General features: G+C 55.9%; 1 long non-coding RNA gene across 1 annotated transcript; it reads right to left on the bottom strand.

Annotated features, from left to right (window-relative positions):
• Positions 1-3,819: 3,819 nt before the first annotated feature.
• Positions 3,820-7,032, bottom strand: LOC147576322 (uncharacterized). Its single transcript, XR_015240667.1, has 2 exons — positions 5,932-7,032; positions 3,820-4,708 (listed from the first exon to the last, which is right to left on the bottom strand). It is a non-coding gene; the product is annotated as an uncharacterized LOC147576322 (long non-coding RNA).
• Between the last annotated feature and the right edge of the window lie 1,404 nt (positions 7,033-8,436).

The following is an 8,436-nucleotide window of genomic DNA, read 5'->3' as shown; positions in this document are numbered from 1 at the left end:
TTGCAGATGGTCCCAGCCAGTGGGGTCCGGAGAGCCCCGGGCCCTGAGGAGGAGCACTGGGGGCTGCGGCCAGGGTCAAAGTGAGGGCCTCTGGGGCTCCATCGGCTGCAGCAGAACAACTCCACAGGTGTCAGCCTTGTCCTCACTCCTGTCGGATCACCCACTGTGGCAGAGTCCCAGCCTTCCAGGGACATGCATCAGGGCTGGAGACACCTCCAGGCCTCCTCTCTCCCATCCAGGGCTCTTCCTCTGGCTTCTTCAGGGGGATGGGGAAGGGGCTTCTGGTTCACGTGTGGCTTCCCAACCTCAGTGGGAGGAGAGGGAGCTGAGGAGGGGAGGCTGTGCCTGGAGCCCCGACTTAGGATCCTGGACTTGGCACCACTGGAGAAAACAGTAACCCCCAAGACCTTGGCCAGGGCCCTGTGTAGACTCCTGCTACACATTCCCCTGCCAGAGGGTTGTTGGCACAGTGCGGGGGATGCTGGCTCCGTAAGGTGGCTTGACATAAGGTCCAGGCAGCACCTGGACCACAGAGCTGGACCTTGCTTGGGACGGACAGTGGGTATTTGAGAAAGAGTCTCCTTGTGCAACCAGAGTTAGATCAGAAGGACGCACCCATCCACTCACCATCTAACTTCTCACCCATCCTCCAGCCAGACTTCTACTTTTCATCCCAGTCTTCCACGTAGCCATCCACCTGCCAATTGGTTCATTAATTCATTACTTACTTATCTGTCTTTTCAGTCATCTGTTGGCCCATCCATTCAAAGGTCTGTCCGTCCATCCATCCATCCATCCATCATCCATCCACCCATCCTTCCATCCATCCTTCCATCATCCATTCATCCATCATCTATCCATCCACCATCCATCCATCCATCCATCCCTCCATCCATCATCCATCCACCCATCCTTCTATCCATCCTTCCATCATCCCTACATTCATCATCCATCCACCCATCTTTCCATCCATCATACATCCATCCATCATCCATCCACCCATCTTTCCATCCATCATCCAACCACCCACCATCTATCCATCCATCATCTATCCCTCCATCCATAATGCATCCACCCATCCTTCCATCCGTCCTTCCATCCATCCATCCATCCATCCATCCATCCATTATCCATCTATCCATTCATCCCTCCATCCATCATCCATCCACCCATCCTTCTATCCATCCTTCCATCATCCCTCCATCCATCATCCATCCACCCATCTTTCCATCCATCATCTATCCCTCCATCCATCATGCATCCACCCATACTTCCATCCATCCTTCCATCCATCCATCCATTATCCATCCACCCATCCTTCCATCCATCCTTCCATCCATCCTTCCATCCATCCATCCATCATCCATCCACCCATCCTTCCATCCATCCTTCCATCCATCCATGCATCCATCCATTCATCCCTCCATCCATCATGCATCCACCCATCCTTCCATCCGTCCTTCCATCCATCCATCCATTCATCCATTATCCATCTATCCATCCACCCATCTATCCAGTCACGCATAACCCTTTTAATCATCCACCCATTCATCTACCTTTCTGCCTACTATTCCATGAATCAGTCTACCTGCTGATAGGTCATCCATCTATCTAACCACCTATCCACCCTTCCATCTTCCCACCCCACTCATAAAGGTGGCACTCTTTTATCCAGTTGTCCATCTGTGGTCTGCTAATTATCCCACTGTCCATCCACCCATCCACACACTGATCCAGCCAAGTATTCATGGACAGATAATGCCACATGAAGCTGCCGTAATGGCAGAGTGCAGAGTGATGTCATAGTCTCTGAGCTCTTTTTCACCCTGTGCAGATGGCACCTGTCCTTCCAGTGCAGCTGACCGGTGCCAACACCAGGGAGGTCTTTAGGGCCATTGGGGACCACTGGAAGCTTGTCATCCTCGTGTGGTCTTGGCCTGGCCTCCTGCCACTTGTGAGGGCAGCCCTGCTTCCCTGGCCAAACCTGCAACCCGAAGACCCACGGCCCCGCACTCCTAGGATGCAGCCTCCCACTGCCCCCTCTGCCAGTATGCCCTGGCAGGTACCCAGATGCTGGGCATGGAGGTGTGCACGGAGCATAACAGAAATCAGAGCTGAAGGCCTCTGAGCTCATCTTTGCCCTAATCACCAGGTGGACCTGTCCCTCTCCCATCATAGGTAAATATAGGACTCTATTTACCTGGTAACACAGCTGGCCAGTGGTGGCCGGGTAGGTGGCTTATGTAATGGCAGCATGGCTCTCAGCAGCCCTTGTGTGCCCCTTCATGATGTGGCTTGTACACTGGGGCCCATCCCTGGGGGTCATCTGTTTGGTCCTGGGAGCCCCGGATGGCCCGGGTACAAGGCCTCACCTGCTAACTGGGCTCCTGGCTGTTTTTGCGGCCCCTCTGGAGGGACGCACATCTTCAGGCTCACGAGTGCCCAGCAGGCCTCTCACAGAGTCCCCCATCGTCTCGTTACAGATGGGACACTTGGGGTCCAGAGATGAGACATGCTCGTTCCAGGTCACTTGGAAGATTCTGGAAGGCTGAGGCCACTGCTCTGGGCTGTCTGTCCTCAGCCTGGCCCAGGTGAACCCTTCCCTGGCCCCCTCACCCCTGGGAGCTCTGAGTCTGGCAGCCGCTCTGTGTGGTGGGGTGACCAGGCTACAGTGGACCCCATCCTCCTAACCGCCTCCCGTCCATCACATGGCTCTCAATACCAGAAGCACATGGACCCTTTCTACCTCTGCTGGAGGAACTCAGGGTGTCCTGCCCTCACCTGCTTGGGTTGCCTCCTCTGAGAAGCCCTCCCTGAACCCCAAGTCCCAAGGCCGAGGCTCCTGAGGCTCTGTAGACCTGTTTCATCATCTGCCACAGGGGAGAGTGACCCTGACCTGGCTGTCACCTTGTAGACTAAAGGAGGAAACCACTGTAAATTTCCTCCTGTGTCCCCCACATGCAGAAGGGGCCCAAGAGGCGGAGTCTGCATTTTCCTTGGCCCAGGACTGAGGGGAAGGACGAGCCGCTGGGGGGCTGAGTGGGTAGATGGACAGATGGACAAATGGAAGAATAAATGGACGTGTGATTTAACGGACAAGCAGGAGGGCAGGAGGGGGGGCAGGGAGGGATGGAGAGAGAAAGAAGAGGGGGCGGCCGGACAGCTCGATCAGCCCACCGCCTCTGGAGCCAGACTAGGGCTCTATCCCAGCTCTGCCACAATAGCTGTGTGACTTTGGTTAAGGGCAGCACCTCTCTGTGTCTCATTTCTGTTTTTTCATGTATAAAAGAGAATATAACTGTACCTACCTGGCGGTGCTGTTGTGCAGATAAAAAAGAAAAAAAACCCCATCATGCAAGGGTCTTAGTGCAAGAACAGCCTCAAGCTCTTGAATTTCTTCCCTCCCAGACCGACCTGGCTCCCGTTCCCAGCAAGCCTGGGTATCTGCACAGCTATCCCTGCGCTGGGTGTGCCGCTGCCCTCCTCCCCCGCCAGCCCCCCCACCCCCCACCCCGGCCTGTTAAAATCCCCTGGATCAGCACCTCTCCCAGGTATGTCCGCTTATGTAATCATCACTGGAGCGGCTACACAGACTCAGCTCTTCCCTCGCTCTCGCTCTCGTGTTTACTCTTTGGCTCAGGGGATGGTTCCATTCAGAAGAAATTGCTATTGTTTCTCAGCCTTCCCTTGGGAAAGCTGAGTTAGGGAGGAGCTCGATGAGCCAGAAGGGGTGGGGGGGAGGAGGGCGGGGTGGTGGCAGGACAGGAGGAGAGAGGGAAGCAGGCCCTGGCACAGCCCAGGGCTTTCTTGACACACATGCAGCTTACGATGCATTTTATTTCCTTAAAAAGAGAAGCCTCAGAGAAGTTTTTGCATGGCCTCATTTTTTGATACACCTGAAAAATGGTTAGGAAAAAGGTGGACTGTTGTCCAGTTCCCTGGTCGTGACCTTTTACCGTGTCTTGCTGTCCTTTTTGTTCATTCATACATGGATGCGTGTATGCATCTCTCCATCACACATCCACCTATCCACCCACTCACCTGTCCACCAATTCGTCCATCTGTCCACACGTCTAGCTAGCTAGCTCTCCATCCATCCATCATTCATCTATCCACTCGCCCATCAACTCATCCATCCAACCATCATCCACTCATCCATCCACCAACCCATCCATCCATCTATCCATCCATCCATCATTCATCTATCCACTTGCCCATGAACTCATCCATCCAACCATCATCCACTCATCCATCCACCAACCCATTCATCCATCCATCCATCCATCCATCCATCATTCATCTATCCACTCGCCCATCAACTCATCCATCCAACCATCATCCACTCATCCATCCACCAACCCATCCATCCATTCATCCATCCATCCATCCATCCATCCATCCATCCATCCATCATTCATCATCCATCCAACATCCTTCCATCCACCCACTCATCCATCCATGCATGCATGCATCCATCCATCCATCCTTTTCTTCCTCTAGCATGTATTGAATTAGCAGTAGAAGAAATTCTGCACTAGAAGTTCTGGAACCTGGTTTCCATTCTCAGCACAGCCACCATGTTGAAGCAGATTTCTCCATGCAAGCAACGTTTCAGATGGTCATCTGCTCCTGTCTGAGCCTCAGGTCTGCCATTTTCTCTTGTGTCTTTCGCCAAATGCTTCCCTTCTTTGAGTTCCAGTTTCCTCATCTGCGAAACAGGGCGATGGTGGTACTTGCCTTATTATTTTGAGGGCACAACACAAGAACATACATGGGAGTTCCTGGAATCACATTATGTTTCCAGCAGGAGCTATTCTAGAAGCGTGCTTTGGGTGGAGGATGCCGAGATGGGCCAAGAGCCTTCCCTTTGGGGCTTCCTGGGCAGTGAGGCAGAAAAAGAGCGGCGGGCCTCAGGGCGGTCTATGCTAGGATGAAGAGTGAAAGGGAATGAGGCCAGAGAGGCCTTGTAGGGCAGGGTCTTGATGGCCATGGTGGGGAGAAGCGATGTAAGGTTTTGAGCAGGGTAGAGTGTAGTTGGATTGATGTTTGGGAAGGACCCTTCTGGCTGCTGTGTAGAGAAGGGTTAGGAAGGTTGGAAATGGGGTCCCAAAGGGAGGGAGACCATGTTAAAAGGATTGTAGTTGCCTCTAGGAAAGACCATGAGACTAATGACGAGGGGGTGCAGCACTAAACCTTACAGTTATTTTTTTTTTTCTCTCTTAAATGTCAAAACTATTCAGGTGCCAGAATCCATGGTTTAGGCCTCAGGTCGCCTGGATCTCTCCAGATCCCTGGTCATTTGGTCATGCAGTATTCAGGCCTTACTCTCCAATCCTTTGTCCCTGGCAGACATTGCCAATCAATTGGAGCTCTCCTTCCCCTAAAGCCTAAAACCATGCCGTCCAATAGGGTAGCCACCAGCCACCATTCAAATATGGCTTTTTAGATCTAAGTCAACTAAAACGAAATACAATTAGCAACTCTGTGGCTCGACTGTAACGGCCACGTTTCAAGCCCTTGATATATACCTAGATGCAGCTCGCGGCTCTGTGCCGGACAAGCAGATCGAGAACATTTCCACCACCACCAAAGTCCTCTTGGACTGTGCTGGCCTCAGTCAGGCTACCACGGCCAGTCCGCCGGAGCTGGGAGGGCATTCTGCCCTCCTGGGGCCAAATGGGTGAGTTCTGCCAGGCCCCCGACTTGCCGTGGTCACATCTCCCTCCAGGCTGGGTCTGCCCTGTTTCCATTCTATCCGAATTTTTACATACGGTAAAGTCATACTTAGAGCCACATCCTTCTAGGTGGACCCTTCCTAAGGTTACTTTCTTTCTGTCTCTTAAGGGAGATAAAACAAAACCAAGGAAAATCCTTGCCTCGCCGTGCGGCCACAGACATAATTGGCAAGTGTCGTTTCTGCCCTGAGCTCACCTTATGCCTCCAGCCTCCAGAGACTCGATGCTTCTGTCTTCGAGTCTATTTTTAGTGCTTCTGGGTGAATGTCACTGCCGCTGGAGGCTGACATTTCATCCTCTGGGAACCTTGACCCGCTGCTTTTCCGGTTGTGAGCTGAACCTGCTTTTTCATGCCCCAGAAGGAAAGAACAATGATCATTAATGATTGGCATCTTCTGGAAAATCGGAAATGGGGCCTCCGTGATCCGAGGCTGCCCTTAACCCCAGCTGTGCTGCCTGCGGGGCCACCGTGTGACGGACGTAGCCAGGGTTCCACGGCTGCTGGGGTCACACCCTGGGGTCACCAGCCAGGCCAAAGCAGGGCAGGTGGGTGGTGGGCTGGCCACGTGATCAGGGGGCAGAGGAGGCCGAGACAGCGGTTAGAAGCTGGTGTAGAGACCTGTGGTCCACCTGCAGAGACCGGCACGTGGGGACACCCTCCCAAGGCAGGGTTAGGTAGAAGTGAGAGGAAGAGGGGGAGCCTTGCTCTCGGTACGGGGCGAGGGGGGGTGTCTCAGCTGGGCGGGGGAGCTTGATTGAGCCTCTGACTCTGGGCTGGGTCCTATTCTGGGTCCTGGGGGGTGCCCAGGGGAGGGAAGACCAGGAAGGAGTTGGGGGGTGGTTAGTGGGACGGGGAAGGGGCACTGGCTGGCAGGTGGCTCAGGCAGCGGGCATAGAAGGGGGTGAGGCCTCGCTCCTGCTGGCAGGCGTGGATGGTGTTTCCTACAGGTTCCCCCAGGGCCCTTACTTCCCCCAGGTGCCAAGAGGGCCCTTTCAGTCCCTTTGGGAGAGGGGAACCAGGGCTGGCCCGGCCTTCAGGCAAGAGAGACGGCACTTGCCGAAATCGCCTTTGACAAGGAAAGCAAAGGTCACGGGAACAATTCCTCCCTTTCACGCTGGGTGATCTGGCAGGAGCGTGCTGGAGCGGACGGAGGGTGGCCGCCCCTCCCAGGCGCCCAAGACAAACAGGGCGGCAGGAAGTTCCCACGCTCCCAGGGCCCGTGCAGTCACCTGCTCGGCTGGGGCTGCGAGGGGGCGGGGCCTCAGCCACCCACAGGTGAGAGGCGGCCCCACTGCCTGGGGGAGGGGCCGGCAGGCGCACCCCTGCCGAGCACCTACCTACCAGGCGCCCCGAGTTTTGCAAACATCCTTGCCGAATCCTCACGAGGCTCCTGCTAAGTGAACGTGACGAACTTCATCTCACAGCGTGGGAAACTGAGACCCACAGAGGTTAAGCGTGTCGCCTCAGGTCGCACGGACCATTAAAGGGAGAGCTGGGGTTTGGACGCGGGCTCCTCTGTGTCCAAAGCCTCTCGGCTCTCCTCCGTCAGGTCACGCGCTCACTCCGCAAACTTTGCTGGAGCCCCACCGTGTGCCAGGCGTGCTCCCGGGGCTAGGATGGGAACAGGTCAGTGGCCCTGTGGGGTGCCGGGTGCCCCCCATCACAGCCAGCGTTCTCATTAGCAGCGACCTAGGGTTCCATCTGCCACATGGGTGAGTGGGTCCCAGACCGACCCTTGGGGAACATGCCAGAAGGCGATAGGTCAGCACGCCCAGCCGTGGGGTGAAGGCCCTGGAAGGATGCACCCTGGGTTCCCCAATTTCTGTTTTGGGCCCACTTGTGGAGGCCTCTGGTCCAGAGCGGCCTGGCTTTCTCTCAAAATCAGGGTAGCTGAGACCAAGCACCTGTGCCACCCACGAACACCCACTTCTCAAGGAGTGGATGGAAAGACCAGATCCCTAGGCCAGGGCCGTGTGTGGCTCGCTTCTTTCCGAGACACTCAGAGAAATGTGCCTGGGCGGCAGCCCCTGGATGACAGGACTGTCTCTCCTCTTGAGCGACACTGATTGAGTGCCTGCTGTTTGCGGGCTTGGGGCTCTCAGGGGTGCAGACAAGAACCTCCCTGCCCTTGGCTCCGGGTCCGGTGCCTGACGCACAGCAGGTGTGGGGGAGAAGCCACTGCTGGAGAATCAAGTTGTCACCCCCGCTCCCAGGGACAGAGGCTCCTGGGGCTCCCCAGGGCTTAGAGGACCATCAGGTCTCAGGGGACCCCTGGAAGAACCACACGGCTCTCTCAAGGGCACCCGGCCTCGGCCGGTCCCCCCAAACGGGGCCGCACATCGGGGCACCATCGTGCTGGTTCTGGGGGTTCCTCAGAGCCTGGGGTGAGGCCGGGTCGAGGGGGCATGATGCAGGCTGTTCAGGGCGGGCCGAAGTTGCCGGAGCCCAGATGATGGTCAGAGCCGAGAGGCCTGGACCTAGGGTGGAGCCCTGGGGTTGGTCCTGGCTGTGTGGCTGTGGGAGAAGCTCTCCCCATCTCTGGGCCCCCAGCCACGAAACCAGTGTGACCACTGTGACCCCGTTCGCCGGCCAGGTTCCAGGAGCCACTTGCACTGCAGTCTCAGAGCTCGTGTGCATGAATGACAGGTGCCTGAGGGCAGGTCCCTGACAGGTCCCTCCTCAGCCAACCTCCCTCTGTCC

Source organism: Puma concolor, chromosome D1 (genome assembly GCF_028749965.1).
Source record: "Puma concolor isolate L17-30 chromosome D1, mPumCon1.1.hap2, whole genome shotgun sequence".
In the NCBI taxonomy this organism is placed as follows: domain Eukaryota; kingdom Metazoa; phylum Chordata; class Mammalia; order Carnivora; family Felidae; genus Puma; species Puma concolor.
Note: the sequence above shows the minus strand (reverse complement) of the source record. Positions and strands in the feature narration are given on the sequence as shown.